This window comes from Pinus tabuliformis, chromosome 8 (genome assembly GCF_031772625.1).
Source record: "Pinus tabuliformis cultivar Carrire ecotype Pingquan chromosome 8, CPIR1, whole genome shotgun sequence".
Lineage (NCBI taxonomy): Eukaryota > Viridiplantae > Streptophyta > Pinopsida > Pinales > Pinaceae > Pinus > Pinus tabuliformis.
In genome coordinates, this window is record NC_142294.1 from 914,194,113 (window position 1) to 914,213,266 (window position 19,154).

The window sequence follows — 19,154 nt, forward strand, 5'->3', positions numbered from 1 at the left end:
TGATAACTTCATTCTTTGTCTGCATCTGGGTTCATTTTGGAGGGTTGAAACCCTTTGGTTTGGGCCCAACCCAGAGGCTTTAGTCCCTCTCTTGTATTATTTCCTTTTTCTTGTTCAATTCATTGCAATTATTTTCTTATTTAAGTAGGAATTTTATCACAAGATTTGTAGTTGCAGGTTTTCCTATCACCTCTCTTGTGGTAAGAATGGTTGGAAGATCTATAGCAACAACCCAAAAATATGTGTTTATGATTTCTTGGAAATTGTTAAGTGTTGGATTGTAATCCTTCTTCATGATTGGTTTCTGCAACTTAGAAGTTAGTAGCATTGCATTGGAAATTAGAGTTGTATTGTGGGGTAGAATAGATTTTAACAAAACTCAACTCATCCTTTCCATGTTCATTTATTTTGTTGTGATATTGATCATTTGATGCATGTGTTTGACTAGTTTCCAGGGATTTTTGTTGAATTGTAGTGGTGGGTACACTCTTTGACATCCATCTAGATTATTCCATCTCTCTCTTGGACAATTCATGTTGCTTCCAAACTCTGCCACCGAGATCACTCTTCCAGGGAAAATGAAGGACATCATGGGCATAAAAATTGGTGCAAGATAGGCCTCTGAGGGGTACTAAGCTTGGCTAAGGGGCTCCCACTCATCAACGTTCATTCACCTTCATCCACCTTCCTTCACCTTCAATTTAAGATTATTTTCCTCAAAAATCTCTCTAACCCCTTCTTGTAGCAAAATAGGCCCTCCTGTAGCACTTCTTGTAGCAGTATTGTAGCATTTTTTTTCTTCAACCACATTCACTCCCGACTTTGACCCTTACACTTTGAAGTTGAATAATGGCCTACAATATTTGATTTCATAATCAAGGAAGATTCTAAGACCACTCCAATGCCATCCATTCCTCACTACAAACATAAGACACAAGCAGAATTAGACTTAGCATTTTTTTTCATAGTTATGTTGAAAATTGAATTCCTCATTTTTAAGAAGGTTGTAAATAGATAAATGGTTCATGCAAGTAGGCTATTGATTTGATTAAGTGTGCAACTAGAGTAGCATAGTTTACTTCTACAACTAGACTAGCCTCTTCATTTAATGAATGACCTTTTCATTTTTGTAGTTTGAATTATGTTCATCTCTTTGCAATCATGATATGCTTTCATAATAAATTCTCTTTGTAGTTAGTCGAATGCGTGGTCTTTGAACACCTTAATTTTATCTAATGAATTAGGGTGACATGAGTAGAACCTAACCTGTTGTGAATATATCATTGTCACCTCTAATTTTGTACAAACCTCAAGTTGATAATTTAAGTTGAGAAGCCTTAGCTGTTGCATCATCCATGATGCAATATGAGGGCTCATCAGGGATGATGTGGGATAATATTAAGTGGTAGTAAGAGTGGAAAGTTAGGCCAATGAGTAGAGGATGTTGTAGAGCCCCACATCACACGTAAGCCTGGTGACATGGCCCCGATGGTTATAAAAGAAGCAGGCTTAGAAACTACCAACATGGAAGAAATGGGATGATGTGTCCCTACACGCCATCCCAGAGGTATAAGGAGAGCCATGATGAAGGCCTCACGATAACGTGGCTAATCCATGACCAATGGATTTGGTCAGAGAAAATGAAGAGCTCCAAGCAGGTGACCAGGGAAGGCCGGTGTTAATTGGTCCAAGATCCCAACTGCCACATGGGCCAGTGGCAGCACACCACATGGCTCTTAGATGATGTGGCAGGGTTTACTCTTTAAGAGGAAATAATTCTCAATCCATTGGTTGTATTGACGAAAAATTTTGTATCATCGTATTCATCTTGATGAGATGAATGCACAGTGATGGTTATTCTATGTTTAAAGTAGTTTGGAAAGGGTCAAAAATTTTATAGCCCATTTGCATAACAATAATTTGAAGATTGGGTATGCATATTTACTACCTCCTATTGTGGATGTAGGGTAAGGGGTGTTGTTACAGAGTGGTATCAGAGAATCCAAGTTCAACATCGAGCTCGGATGGGCTTATCACAAGATGGAAGTTAAAGACATCATTGCACTCTATCTTGATCAAGTAGTAGTTGGGGGGGGGGGTGGAGCACTTCATAACAACTTTTAGAAGATTGATGAAACAAATGTCTAGGTGTTAAAAGTTGGTTGTGAATGACTATGGAATGCATGATTGGTGCATTTACATTGGGCTCTAGTTATGTGCCATGGTGAGGATAGGACTTCTTTAGTGCATCATCATTGTTGGTCATATGGTGAGCCTTCTAATTCTTGGCAGAATATGTGTGAGACTATTAATATGATGCAATGAACCTTAGGAAAACCCCCTATGTTGCTTGCATCGTGTATATTTATGAAATTAATTATTTATGTGTGTGCTAGCTAATTGAGATGTGTGTATATGTGAATGCTTGCATGATGCTATGATTGTTTGAGCTACATGGCATGGTTACTACTATTGAGTATGCATATTTATATATATGGATATGCTAATTGGATGGGAACATCCAATGGCCCATATATGATATAGTGCCTCAAGATTTTAGAGGCATGAATTTGTGCGTCATTTAGGAAGCCAAATGATTGATAAATGGTTTGTTGCAAGTATCTAATATAGCAACAAGGATCATGGTTAGTTATTAAATAGTTACATGAGCAGAGCATATGCTGACTGGGACAATGTTACGAAATGCACTAACCTGAGTTGTATGTAAGCCCTTTAATTCTTCTATGTGAATATGAAAATTACAAGTATGATGAATTTTAATATATAACATGAGCTTTGTCTAACTGATCCTTTGAAGTTGCAGATTCCAAGCCTATTGTTAACCTTAACAAGAAGTTTAACTATTAGTGTGTTTAAAACGTTGACTAAAAATAGTAGTGTGGCCTCAGTAAAGAGGATGATTTTAAATAATGGTGTTACTATGGGTCAATGATGGAACTCTAGTTTTTGCTTCAACATGATGATGATTATGAATAATACCAATACACATGTATTCCTAAATCTTGAAAAAAAGCTTATGTGTGTGATAATTGGTGTCCTGGTTTATGGCATATAGGATGTGTGACAATTGAACAATTCCATGTTTTTCCTAACATCGAAAAATATGACATTCGACATATGTTTTGTTAATCTATTTTATGAACTAACAACTGAGTATATGTGGCAGCACATAACTAGACTCAATGGCAGCAAAAGAAACATGTATTAGGGCTTGGTGTAGTAGGGTATGAACCAAGCCCATCGAGAAAAAGAAAGAGGCACATCCCTGTAAAATAAAAGAACCTTTAGAAATATGGAGGCTAAGCTCAAAGGCTTGGAAGATGAGTTAAACATTTGTAGGGAAGAACATAGAAAACTCACCAGCAAACACCAAGAACTAGCTTATTGGAATGCTGAGTTGCAAAGATAGCCGTGAGATAGGACATACCAGCCTAAATCCTCCAACATCCAGAAGCAAACCAAGATAAGTATGAATATTTCATGGCTTTTGATATTTTGTTTTATGAATTTGTTGTCGTTGCGATAATGACCCTCCAAAATTGTTTCCTAAATCAATCTTTTGAGCCTACATAAATCTTAATTTTATTCCCCCTAGTGTCATTGTATTGTTTGATTTTTTATTTGTGTGTTTTCTCCTAGTGTCAGATCCACCTAAGACAATGTTTCCTAAGTGTCATCACCTAACCCTTAAAAGCGCTTAGGTTATCTAGTTAATCGTTAGGTGAACTCATGACTTGTCTTGACTTAGAAACTAGCCTTTACACCATACACATTTATCCAAGTGGATATTGGTGGCCACCCACATATCCCACCTAGAACTCCAGTCAGTTTCATTTGTTTCCTTGTTTATTTAACCATTTACTATTTTTAGCAGTTTTTCGGGTCCTAAACTTCTAGAGCAATTTTGACCCCTAAACAACATTTTTTTAGGTCCACTGCAAGCCCATGGCCAAAAGGCAGGGGCTTGTGCTAAATATTGTAGTACTCATAGAGACATTTCCAACAAGGTATCGTACACGACAAATAGAGATAATATGACCAAGTTGTGATCCTGAGAAGTTGGCTGCCCAACTAACCCCAACATGACCCACAAACGCTTGGTGTTACATCTCATGGGATTAGGGTTTTGATTTTTTAGGGTTTAATCATGTTTTTCAATAATAAATAGGCCCTTGAGCATCATTGTAACACATTTCAAAGGCATGTAGTTGCCACATCTCTTCTCAGAGATAAGCTACCATCGCCTAAGTTAGTCGTATTTCCATTCTGTTTGTAAGCATATTTCAGTATTTGATATTAATGAAATGAACTGTTATTTCTGTTGCATCTTTATATTTATGGTTATATCTATAATTTATTTTGTCCTTGTCTAAATTTGGATTAGGGTATTAGAGTGGTCTACTCTTTCTCTGTTTTTCTCTGCATATCCCCAACGAGGTCGGGATATAAGGAGTTAGGGCTTGAAATCGCTGAACCTTTGCAAGACCAGCGTCGCAAATCCCGACGGCCTCCCATGGGGGAAGAAAAGAAAGATGAGGGGGAAGGATATCCTTTCAAAATATTTCTTGAAGAAACCCTGAAGTGACAGAGGAATGTGATGATGGACAACTTTGCCCAGATCCTTCAGCAGTTACCCAAGGGCCACGCATCTACTTCTAGTAGCTACTCTAGAAGCGCCTATAGAAATTTTGAATAATTTAACACATATTCACAGAGATTATCCTGATCATACAATTATAAGTGGAACATGTATAATACATAATCTCCTCTACGTTGATCATCAATTTACAGAAGCAGAAACATTCACAGGCACACATAGAAGCATCAATCAAACTCATTAACATAGTATGTATCCCGGGGAAAACATCTTGCTAAAAACCCCACACTATCTGTATATTATATTGATTGAATCATGTAACATTACAAAGTACAATGCTTATCACAAGCAATCCAGTACCATCTCCACCTGTTACACACAATACAGCTCAGATCTGATCTCCAAATCTATTCCATTGCTTGCCTGCCTCTCCAGCTCAATACCTGCTCAAGAACTGATGAGAATGGCTTACCAAACTCGTATTTGACCTGCAAATAATCACTCACACTCTGTTGGACGTAAGCACAGGCTACAATTCTTGATATTGGCCAATTCATTGGCATACTCAATCCCTCTAATTGTGCAAATCATCATGCACAGTTATACTCGCCACTGATAGTAATCTGATCCTCTAACACCTGTCCCTGCTGAACCGAACATGCACTGACATGTAACTGAGTTAACTGATGTATTCTATAGTTGCATTATGAGTTAATAACTTGTGAATTAATTAATAACTAATTCACCCAACTCATCTCTAGTCTATTGATCAGTTAGACTAAATACAACTAGTTTAACAAAGTTAAACTTAACACAACTCCATCAACTGCACCTCCAGTCCACTAAACTCAACTCACTTGAGTTCTAACTGAAGTCTTGCATGCAAATATTAGTCATCCCATAGGTAACCACGTATTTCCTTTTGGGATCTGCATGTACCACATCCGTAGTTCATCCTGAAGTGCTCCAAGAGAATAAGATCAAGTTTATAGTCCAAATATTATTATGAGACAATAATATTTGACTTTTCTATTTTTGAGAGCCAGTCTAAAAATAGACTTTGATCACTCACACTGTGATCACCCACACTGTGATCACCCACACTGTGATCATCCACACTGTGATAAAAAATATTTGACTTTTCTATTTTTGAGAGCCAGTCTAAAAATAGACTTTGATCACTCACACTGTGATCACCCACACTGTGGTCACCCACACTGTGATCACCCACACTGTGATCATCCACACTGTGATCATCCACACTGTGATCAAAAATAGAACTTGCACCATAATTTGCCTGCGGGCCCACTTAGTGAAGGCGACTCTTTTCACTAAGCTCCATCATCTTGTTGCATTCTCAACAAGCATTTCTTGTTGCACACTTTTCAACACTCCCTCTCAAAAAGAAAGGCTTCCTCTCAAACCCGATCCTGTAACTCTAGAATGTTCTCCATGTAACACATCTGGCCGGTCCACTTGCTCTGTCATCAAAGTCTTTGACTGCTATTGCCTCTATCGACTGAAACTCTGCATCTCTGTGCTCTTCAGTATCTAACTGCTCTAGCCTCTGTCAATTTGATCTCTGACTGCATCTGTGCTGCTGCTAGTTCTATCTCCCTGAATTGCATCCGCACTGCACCTCCCAACTAACCTCCCTGTTGGACTAGAAACATCCTCTGATGCTGAATCTCTACCTGCTGCTGACAAGTGCTCCCTCTCTGACATCTGCGCTACTGCAACATCTCCATTCATCTTGCACCATTTCACACCTCTCTGTGCCACCTAGCACTGTGCAAAACACTTATGCCTCTTGCATTGTTGCAACCTGCTAGATATGCGCTGTCCTGGGATTCCCTGCACTGTCGCTCTCTTTGCCGCTCCATCCGCATCTGTCTCTACCCAATCAGTCAGTTCCTGCTACTACACATCTGGGCTCCTGTAGCAAGGTCTCATCCAAGAGGTTGGGTACCTCAAGGATCCTACCCCTCCTCCTTTGGACAATCAATCCACATCACCCCACCTCCTACCTGGAGGTATGGCTGCATGCGATCCCTCAGCCCACCTGGCTTGAAGTTTCCCCCTACTGGAGGTCTCTGCATGAGTAGATGTCTCTACTCGATCTCCTCTCAGCTTCCCTTGTTGTGGCTACTCCACAACCTCCTAAAGCTGCTGCACCAATCGTGGCTCCTCCACAATCGTCTGAGACTTCTTCTGGCTCTGCATGTTGAGTGGTAATATACACTCCCTCTCAACCACCAAGTCTCCATCAGTTGCCTCACTGCTCAAGGCTTTGCATGCATCTTGAACCTCAAGATCATACAGGTTCTTGACCCGTGAACCAATCTGCTTCACTTGTCTGGTGATGATGTGTCTAAGGAAAACCTTTCCCTTACTGAAGACTACATCATAGCCTCTATCTTCCAGCATCGCGATCGACACCAAGTTTCTCTTCAGTCCTGGTACATACTTGACATCAGTCAAGGTAAGGCGAGCTCCATGCTCCCTCTGAAAAATAACCGTGCCTACACCTGAGACACTATACTTCTCATCATTACCCATCCCTATGAGTATCTAGAGATCTTTCTCCTCCAAAGTACTGAACAAACTTTTGTCACTGGTCATGTGGAAAGAAGCTCCACTGTCAAGAAACCAACCACTTCCCATCATGGATGAAACCATGCATGCGAAGAGTGTGAAATCCAACTCAAACTGTGAAGCAAGTGCCTCACCTTCAGATCCTTCCCCGGATCCCTTCTTGGACTTCTTCTTTGGGCAATTAGTAGCATAATGACCCAACTTATGACAACGAAAGCATCTCACCTTCGCCTTGTCAACCTTCTTCCCATCATTGGAAGAATTGGATTCGGAAAGAGAAACCTTCCCCTTCCCCTTCTTTGCCTTACTTGCTAAGGCACAGTTCTCCTCATCCTGCATGGATGAAGAACCGTCTCTGGTGCTCCGTCTAATCTCCTCCTGCATCAAATTCGACCATAGTCGTTCCCAATTTGGCATTTTCTCCCTTCCATTCACCGAGTCCTGGTAGCTATGCCAACTCTTAGGAAGGTCAAGGAGTGCTAGACTCACCATCCTCATCCGACAGTCACCCCCACACTTCCTAGCTCATCCTGGCATTGGGTGAACTTTGTGAGATACTGGGGCATAGTGTCTCCATTCTCACACTGAATGTTTCTGAGTTTTATCTCTTTCTTTGGAATTAAATTCGAATTCCACCAGCTCAAAACTCAACCGCTTCTGATCTAGAATTTGTGAGAACAAAGTATTTCTTGTACAGAGATCGACTGTATGGGCATTCACCGGATATCTCACCTTCCAAAAGAAGTATGAATCCAGAGGCTACCTGGCCTGATTACAGACTCTGCCTGAAGAAATAAAATGTAAACACTTTCTGAATAATAGATCCAATGATCAATCCTCGCTTGATATCCTGTAAAAATCTCTTCTACAAATCAAGCAGCTCTAATACCATGTAGAAATTTTGAATAATTTAACACATATTCAAAGATATTATCCTGATCATACAATTATAAGCGGAACATGTATAATACATAATCTCCTCTACGTTGATCATCAATTTACAGAAGCAGAAACATTCACAGGCACACATAGAAGCATCAATCAAACTCATTAACATAGTATGTATCCCGGGGAAAGCATCTTGCTAAAAACCCCACACTATCTGTATATTGATTGAATCATGTAACATTACAACGTACAATGCTTATCACAAGAAATCCAGTACCAGCTCCACCTTTTACACACAATAAAGCTCAGATCTGATCTCCAAATCTATTCCACTGCTTGCCTGCCTCTCTAGCTCAATACCTGCTCAAGAACTGATGAGAATGGCTTACCAAACTCGTATTTGACCTGCAAATAATCACTCACACTCTGTTGGACGTGAGCACAGGCTAAAATTCCTGATATTGGCCAATTCATTGGCATACTCAATCCCTCTGATTGTGCAAATCATCATGCACAACTATAGTCACAACTGATAGCAATCTGATCCTCTAACACCTGTCCCTGCTGAACTGAACATGCACTGACATGCAACTGAGTTAACTAATGTATTCTATAGTTGCATTATGAGTTAATAACTTGTGAATTAATTAATAACTAATTCACCCAACTCATCTCTAGTCTATTGATTAGTTAGACTAAATACAACTAGTTTAACAAAGTTAAACTTAACACAACTCCATCAACTGCACCTCCAGTCCACTAAACTCAACTCACTTGAGTTCTAACTGAAGTCCTACATGCTAATATTAGTCATCCCATAGATAACCACGTATTTCCTTCTGGGATCTGCATGTACCACATCCGTAGCTCATCCTGAAGTGCTCTAAGAGAATAAGATCAAGTTTATAGTCCAAATATTATTATGAGACAATAATATTTAAATTTTCTATTTTTGAGAGCTAGTCTAAAAATAGACTTTGATCACTCACACTGTGATCACTCACACTGTGGTCACCCACACTGTGATCACCCACACTGTGATCATCCACACTGTGATCAAAAATATAACTTTCACCATAATTTGCCTGTGGGCCCACTTAGTGAAGGTGACTCTTTTCACTAAGCTCCATCATCTTGGTGCATTCTCAAAAAGCATTTTTTGTTGCACACTTTTCAACAACGCCACACCTTTTAAGGTACAAGTTAACTTTGAAATTCATATAATTGAGGGTTAGATAGATGTGGAAGTCATAGATAAATGGTTAAATATGCTAGAAATATATTTTTATGTTCATGATTTTTCCATTTGGGAAAAGATTACCTTTTCTCTTCTTAAAGCCACCCCCCACGTCAAGGACTCGTGGGAAACCTACTGTGAGAAGAAGGATGAAAATACGCCCTCACCATTTTTGGTCGCACCCACTTGGCATTTGTTCTAGAATTCCATCAAGGAGCAGTACTACCCTGTCAGGAGCTATGAGGATAAATACATAAAGTGGACCATGCTTCAATAGGGAAAGGTCCAATACATGCTAGAGTTTACCAATGTTTTTCATACCCTTCGTATGAAGTTGGGTATCAACGATTCTGAGAAACATTTGGCACTCAAGTACCGTGGCTACCTACATAGATACATATATGATGAGAAGGAGTTCTTGCACATCTCCTCGCTTGGCACAACATACCGATACACTGTCAAGATTGAGTAGAAGCTTAAACAGAAAAGTAAGACTTTGGATATGTGAATCCGAAGCAAGGGAAAGGCACCCCCAAACAGCAAAGAAAAGAGAAAAGCCAAGGCAGGGGGATCAGTGATAACTTATCGAAGGCACAATTAAAAACCAATGCCACGAAGACAAAGAAGGACACAGGAAAGTGGTGTGAGTCCCATAAGAGCTCCACTCACAACACAAGTGAGTGTCGGGCCAAGAAGTCACTAGTGGATGAGTTGAAGGCTTCTGATTCCAACACATGCTCCAAATTTGAGTTAGAACCTAACAAGGGGAATTAAAAAGGGAAGAATATCATTGAAGTGGAGCCTAGTACAACTATGGCCACCACCAAGATCCAGAAGATTGAGCCGAAATATCGAGAAGAGGGGGAACTCCTATTCCACTCATAGATGTGGGTGAAGGGTTCTCTGATGCAGTTCATTAGCGATAAAGGGAGCCAAAAGAACCTCATTTTAGTAGAGGTCATGAAGAAACTAGGCCTACCAACTACAACACATCTACTACCATACACCATCAGGTGGCTTCGCCAAGGAATAGATCTCCGCATCAGTTAGCAATGTCACCTTCCCTACAACATCAAGCCCTTCACGGATGAGGTATTGTGTGATGTTTCTCCTCTTGAGGTTTGTGATGTATTATTAGGAAAACCATACTTATGGAAGCAGCATGGTGTATATGATTCTAAACCTTGGTTTGTTATTATTTATTTGTGTACTAAGTTATATAGGATACCGGAGGTAACCCCACCTACTGCCATCTCTTTGATCTTTGTTAAGAAATGTAGTAAGGTCATCTCCTAGACTAGGAAATTTGTTTTCTTTATGATTCACTTTCAAATTGAGCGGAAGTTTGTAGCCACATCCATGGCCCCTCGCAAGGGTTCCTCCAAGAAGCAGAAGCAGGTGGATACAGTCACGGAAGAATACAGGGACATCTTCTCCTCACCCATAGGGGTACCTTTGCATTGTCAGGTCAATCATTCAATCGATCTAACTCCCCGATCACCTCTACCCAATGGGACAATATATTGCCACTCCATTCTGGAAAATGAAGAGATCAAGTGGAAAATCTAGGATTTGCTGCAAAAACGGCACATTCGACCAAGTTCCTCACCTTGTGGGAGCCCGATTATCAGGCACTAAACAAAATCATTTTCAGGAACACGTTTCCAATCCCATTTATTCATGACTTGCTGGACCACCTCAAGGGGGCCAAGTATTTTAGCAAGATCGATCTGAAGTTTGGTTATCACCAGGTTCCAATAGATCCCACAGATGTATGGAAGACAACCTTTAAATCTAAAGAATGCCTTTTTGAATGATTGGTTATGCCCTTTGGGTTGAAAAATGCCCCTGCTACTTTTATGAGGCTAATGGATGACATCTTGCGGCCCTTCACCAACTCATTCATGGTGGTTTATATGGATGGCATCCTCATCTTCAGAAAAAGTTGGGAAGAACACTTGCAACACATTCGGAAGGTCCTTCAAACCCTTCAGCGGCACAAATTGAGTGCCAACTTGGAGAAACACACCTTTGGCATGAACCAGGTCCAATAGTTGGGTTACATCATAGATGAGCATAGCGTGCATGTGGACCTAACCAAGATCCAATTCATTTGGGATTGGCCAGCACCGACGACTCTAACAGAGCTTCACATATTTTTGGGCCTTGCAAATTTTTATCTGAGGTTCATGTTTGGATTCTCCCATATCACTTGGCCTTTGAGTCAGATTACTAAGGGTGGGGCAAAAGAAAAAATTTCATGGTATGAGTCCCAACAAAAGGTGTTCGTTGAGTTGAAGCACAGCCTCTTCTCTCCACTGGTACTCACACTACCTGACCTATAGGAGCCATTTGAAATCGAGAGAGATTCCTCAGACTATGCTATTGGTGTGGTCCTCACCCATCACGCACATCTAACGGCCTATCATACTGAGACACTTTCTGATACAATTTGGAAGTACCCCATCCATGATAAAGAGATGTATTCCATCGTGCAGGCTTTCTGACAATGGAAGCACTACATTTTTGAGAAGGAGATGGTCATCCACACTGATCACTAACCTCTTTAGTTTATACAGACATAGGGGAAGTTACAGAATGATCGTCATCAGAAGTGATCTACATATCAGGAAAAATTCCACTTGAACATAGAATACAAAATGGGCAGCACCAATCATGTTGTAGACTGCCTTAGCCAACCCCCAGTTGTAGCAATGACTACTATTCTCAACTCTTGTGGTCATGAGACCTTTGGATGGCCACAACTATAAAAAAATGATCCAGAGTTGACCTCGACATACCAAATGCTAGTAGTTGGAAAGAAAGTTCCTAATTTCCACCTCCAGACTGCATTATTGTGCTACCTGGGCCATCTTTGTGTTCCTTCAATCGAGCATGCCAAGCTGATTTGGGAGGTGCAATATAGTCAGTTCATAGCACACTTTGGTGTGGAGGAAAATATGGATGTACTAAAAAATTACTTTTGTCGGCCCAAACTCTGACTGGATGTTGGGAAATATATCAGATCCTACACTACCTGCACCATTGCCAAGCCTACCATTAAGAAGCAAGGAATGTACACTCCTCTACCTACTCCCTGCCAGCCGTGGGAATCCATCTCCATGGACTATATGTCTAGCCTTCCTTCTACCAAGCATGGTAATGACTGTGTATTTGTGGTCATCAGCAAATTTTATAAGATGGTTATATTGGTGGCCTACATGAAGAGTATCACAGTAGAGGACAGTACGAAAATCTTCTTTGAATGAGTATAGGTGCATTTTTGGATCCAGCAGACCATTATATCAGATTGGGATAGTTGGTTCCTGAGCACATTCTGGTCAATCCTCTGGACACTATTGGACACCAAGCTCACCAAATCGACTACCTTCCATCCTCGGAAAGATGGTTAGACAGAGGTCATCAATAGAATGATCATGCACATACTCTACATGTACAACTCCAAGAATCCTCAAAATTGGGATGAGAGTCTTCCATATGTACAACACAGTTATAATAAAGCTCTCCATAGCTCGACTAGATGTAGTCCCTTTCAAGTGGGTCTAGGATTTCAACCATTGTGTTTGATTGATGTTGTCATGCCTCATCCAACTACGTAGACAGAAACCACACATGTACTTTCTGAGGCTGATAAAGCGACCAGATTTATTGAATGCATCCAACACATCTGCCAGAAAGTTCACGACATCGTGGAGAAGTCAAATGGCAAGCACAAGAAGCAACATGATCAACATCGGGTGCCACACAAGTTTTAGGTGGGTGACAAAATCTAGTTTCATTTGAAAAAAGAATGCCTTACTGGAGCCCATCAAAATCCCAAACCACTCTGATATGGTCCTTACACCATTGCCAAGGTTGTAGGAGACAATGATTTTGAGCCCAACATTCCCCCATTCCTTGGTTTGAACCCAATGTTCAATGTGGGCCACCTTTGACCATACTTCCCACAATTTTTGGACACATCAAACATTGCAGAAAAACTCACACCAGCAAAGTTAAACCTAGACTGCATGGAACGAGCCACAACGAATCAGATTATGGACACACATGTCAATAACACTCGCCAGCAAAATATCCAACTATATCAGGTTGTCAAAGTAGGCCAACTCCTGCACCAAGGAAACTGGCTCACTACGGACCAGGTTCAACAGAAATTTTCTCACCTCATGGAGGCTCTGAATGCAATTGGCACCATTGCTTCCTAAGGGGGGAGGAATGATCTAGGTGGATATTGGTTTCCACCCACCTATCCCACCTAGACCTTCAGTTAGTTTGATTTGTTTCCATGTTTGTTTAATAATTTACTATCTTTAGTAATTTTTCGGGTCCTAAACTTTTGGAGCAGTTTTGACCCCCTAACTGGCGTTTTTTTTAGGTCTATTGCAGGCTCGTGGCCAGAAGGGGAGGGCCCTGCAAAAAATATTGTACTAATTGGAGAGACCTTTCCAAAAACATATCTTACACACCAAACAGAGATAATATGACCTAGTTATGACCTTGGGAATTTGGTTGCCCAACTAACCTCAACAAAGCCCACAAACTCTTGGCGTTACATCTACTGGGGTTAGGGTTTTGGTTGTTTAGGGATTTCTATTCTTTTTAACTAATAAATAGGCCCTTGAGCCTCATTGTAACACAGTTCAAAGGAATATAGCTGCCACATCTATTCTCAGAGATAAGCTACCAACGCCCGAGCTAGTCTTATTTCCATTTTGTTTGAAAGCATATTTCAATATTGGATATTAATGAAATGATGTGTTATTTCTGCTACATCTTTGTATTTATGGTTATATCTATAATTTTTTGCATTCCTATCTAAATTTGGATCACACGTTCTTAAAAAACACACAAAAGCATAAAAAAGAAAACAAAATCATTAAAAGTGCTCTTTAAGGCATAACATAGTTCGATTTGTTGAAGACATGCACTTGAGTTGAGTGCAATCCTTCGTGATGAACAAGTGCACCCTCCTTGAGTGCACTCCTTCATGCTAAGAAATTGTGCCCTACTTGAGTGCACTCCTTCGTGCTGAAGGCATGCACTCTTCCTAACTGCATGCATGTGCCTATTTGTTGCATGTGGGAAGAATCCTAGAATATAGGAGCCCACTTAACTTCCCTTGATTAATCCTTTCAATTGTCGACAAGTGGCGATCATGCATGAAAATATTTTGCATGTAAACTCTTTTAAATTAACCTAGTTAATCATCCATTTGCATAATCATTCTCATTTGGGTTGGGTGCACATTTGTGGATCAAGAAACTCTTAATCAACTTGAATCACAAGTAATTTTTTCATGTCGAATATATTCATTGGCTTTCATCATTTCACTCTCGATATTGATTTTCTAGTTGGAATTTCTTTATGTTTCATTTTATTTTTTCTTGTTTCTATTCAATATTCATTCTACAAGTGCTAGCTTTTTGCCGCATGCAGTTTCTCTTCACATGCCTCAACCTTTCAGATTCTACCATGCTTGTGACAGGGTCCATATAAGCTTGCATATCCTTCTTCTTCTCATTTCTACCATGAAATATTATTGTTAGACTTGTTATTGAGCCATCCTCAGGCATATCAAAATTTTGGAACTAGAAGCTCAATCAATCTTGAAAATTTCAACCATAATGAACAAGTCCCGCTCTAGAGCACACTTCTGCATCACGAAGAACTATGCTCTCCCTAGAGCACATGAGCACAACTCAAAGACTCAAATGATTTTTCTTCAACCCTTCAGCATATGCTAGTGCACCCTCCTTCCCTATGAGCACTTGTGTGCACCCTGAAGGACTGAAGCATTGAAGATATGTTCCTTTGTCCCTTCAGAGTGTGCCAATGTGCCCTCCCTATCTCCTTGAGCACATAAGTGCATTATGAAGGACCAAAAACACATCTATTCAACCCTTTGGACTACGCTAGTGTGCCCTTGATGGTTTTCTTCACGTGCATGGATGCATGAGTGCACTACAAAGACCTGAAAGAACCTTCAACTCGCTTCGTCCTTTGAAAGTGAACCATATTAGTTTTCATGCTTATTTTCTTTTGCATGCAAGTCATTTTTTGTTGTAGTGATAGATTTGCATGATCAATTACATTTGATGGCTCTGCATACATGATTTATGAGTCATTGATGCATAGTTAGGTTGCAATAAGCTAATATTGCCATTATGAGTGTGCTACCATAAATAGGTTTTCAAGCTACAAGTATTGTCTCCCTTTCATCATCTGCTGGACCCATGCCTCCTCCTAAAGTGGCCTCCAAAGAAGTCTCAGAAGAAAGCACTGATGAACCTATTGAAGTTACCAAGTTGATCATTCCCATTTATGTGGACACACAATTCTTCATTTATAAGTCCACTGAGGTCACATGGAGTGGTATATACAACACATTCATGCAAAAAAACATTTGTTAAGGACTCGGAAGATGTGCAATCATACATCAACATCAAGTGGTCCACGATGCACAAGATCGCATGTAGAGTCCCAGTCATCCCTAGTGTAGAATTAATTGAGTGGATAATCAAACATATGGATGACTCACTGTTGTAGTGTTTTCTTCTCAAAGATGTACGAAAAGAACCCACTTAATATTTTGGATGACAAACAATCTCAACAATATAAATGGCTGCTAAACATTTTAGATATGCAACAACTAATAGAAGCAAAACGTGCCAAAGTCTAGATGTATGCCACAATCATAGTTAAACAGCAAAAAGAAAGAGTAATAACTCCAATCATCTAATGGAAACCAGATATACAAAGAATAGTTTTATTATAACACCTGTGAAGGGAACAAATAAATGTTACCAGTCCCCCTCCATGGGATGGTTTCTTGGCTATCCTCAAACGCGTTCAACTTGTGTAGAGTCTCTCTCCTCTATAATGTGTAAACCCATCAAAAGTATGGTGTGCGACAATGAAAATAATCAAAAGTGAATAATGAATGGAAAACCCTTTTATTTATAACCAAATATGGAGTTATCCTCGAATAATGAGCAATAATAAAATATTATTGATCCCATTTTTGGAATAACCACCTCGAATATTTTATTATATTTATTTAGGAGGGAAAAAATATTTAAACTTTTATTTAGAAATAATAAACAAATAAATGATTTATTTATCATCTCAAGGAATTAGTTAAGGAATAATAAATAACTAAGGATTTATTTAATTATTCTTAAGGGATTTAGTCAAATTTGACAAGGAATAATAATTAATTAGTGATTAATTAATTATTCTTAGAGAAAAATAAGATAATTAATGATTTGTTTGTTTATTTTTCATGATTGAGTCAAATATGACAAGGAATAATAATTGAACAATGGTTTAATTAATTATTCCTAGAAGAAAATCAAATAAATAGTGATTTATTTAATTATTTTTCATGGGTTTAACTATAAGTTGCTTAAAAAAAGTGGTTTATTAAGTAATTTCTCACAATGAAAGAAATTTTACTATGGCAAAATTGGCTTTACATGGTGTACTTCGATCCATCTAGTAAATTAGGCTAGATGATCACTTTTTGGTGATAACAGATTGCCCCCCAACATACAATTGCTAGGAGAAAAATGTATGACCAACATAGGGGAGTTGAAGAGAGAGAGAGTGACCAATAAAGCTGAAGTGAAAGAGGATAGGGACAGAGGGGGTGAGACTAATGCAAGTCTCCTTTTATGTTGTGGTACCGGACCTAAATGAGGTGGGGGAGGCATACCCATATCCATCGAGATAACTTAGTACAAAAAATAATGGTCAGCCCATAAATATAAGACTAAGAAATGAAATACATGTTGAATGGTGCATGACATGCTGGCATAACAGAGCCATAAAATAATACAATGTGTCCCATATAAATAATACACCCAGAAAAACATGATCTAGAACTAAATACAGTAATATCTAAGTACATGAAATACAAAACCCCTTCCCTCAAAAAATGGATGGGAGGGAGGGTAGAACAACTGGAGAAGCCCTACTGAATAAGAAAGGGCTCTGCAAAACTGAATGGATCATCTGGAGGAGACTTGAATGCTATGAAAACTGCAATTGGTAGGAACCGAAACCATCAACTCTGCAGAACTACATCTGAGGCTATAGCATAGTAGGTATGCATTTGGTCATGTGGGGGGCTACCTAAAGGGCCACCCCCTCATGAGGTCTGAAACATCTCACACACACCAAGAATCACTGGTACAATCTGCTGCATCACTGGACCATCAAGTGTATGAATCACAAACATGAAATGACTAAATCAAAGAGAAATAATGTGTGTCTACTCGATCTGAGGTGCTAAACAATAATGGAAGCTGGAACCAAAAGACACTACCCTCTAGGTCGTTCTTCTGGAATAAATGTACTTATGTCGACAGAATAGGGCTCGTGATAGATGAGGCAATGAGGATTCTCAACTAAGGTATAAGGGAAAATAGTAATGTGACTGGTGGAATGACATCGGGGATAATGGAAAAGTGCGACTGAGGGATAATCAGACGACTTCCCTTGTCAAAGCATAAAGTGCATGGTTGACCTGGCAGCAACTAACTCAACTCTGGAGGGGTGGGGACAATATGACTGGAGGCGCAAATGGACAACATAGGATGAATGGCATGCAAATATGGATGGAATATTGTGACATGATACAATGGGACATGAAATAGACTCCAAGAATGCAAGGGTGACTCATCACGGATGCTCTGAACAAGGGTGACTCGATGACGCTGCCACACAGACTAGTCCCAGTGGGGACTATCAAAACATGATTAAATAATGGCTACTTATGACAAAAGTCGACATATGGTATGAAAAGTATTAAGAGGAGGTGGACCTAAAAGTACAAGTGTCACTTTAGGACAAAATTCAATTTTGAGAGGTGACGAAGTGACATTTCTTGGAAAAAAGGCTTCCTGGTGAAGTGTCAAATCATAAAAAACTTAGGAAGACACATTATATAGCTGTGTGAGAGCTTTCCAATGGTGTTGACGGTTTTTCAAACTGAGCTACGGTCTAGTCGCAATGGGAAATAGAAAAATTTGGGATTTTTCTATGAAAGGGCGTTTTCCCTCCAATTTGGATTCATTTGCTAAGTGAGTTGTGGTGAATTTGGAGAGGAGGAAAAGGCCCTAAATCTTTTGGAGATCATAGCGAACAAACTAACCGACAGAATCAAGATCTGGGACTTTAAGGTAGGTGGCCTTACTCATCTCCTCAATTTCAGTGGTTTATTCCTTATTTTTGGCACCTGGAAGCTCCTTGAGAGACCCCTACTCTTACTCACGGTCACATCACACTTTTTGGGCCCAAAAGTGTGATCTGCCTCATAGGAAATAGCTAGAAACTTGTGAGCTCACACTTTCTAGGCTAAAAACTGTGATTTGGTGATGGAGAGAGAGTTGGTCTACTGGCCTAGTGGGGGTTGTAGGTTGATCAGTGTAGACCATTGTTTTCTTATTTGAACTGACAAGACATGTGGTGTTTTATTGGCATGAACTAGACTTGGATATTCTTTGATCTGAGATCTAGGGGGATCAGGTGGTTCGAGGGGCATTGGCTCATTATGGGGTTCTCAAATTGGTAGAGAACCCACTGATGAGGGTAGGTGAGTCCTATCGAGAATTGTGAGCTATTGGGATCTAGACCATGAGATATTTATCATGCAGGAGCACAAGATTGAGCTCACATTATAGGATATTTACTTCTTGACCAGATTACCTCCCCTCGAAGTGATGGGGGATATTCATTCGGTGTTACCTCATGGGAGGAACATTACTGAGTTTGCAGAGGGCCATTGTCGACAGG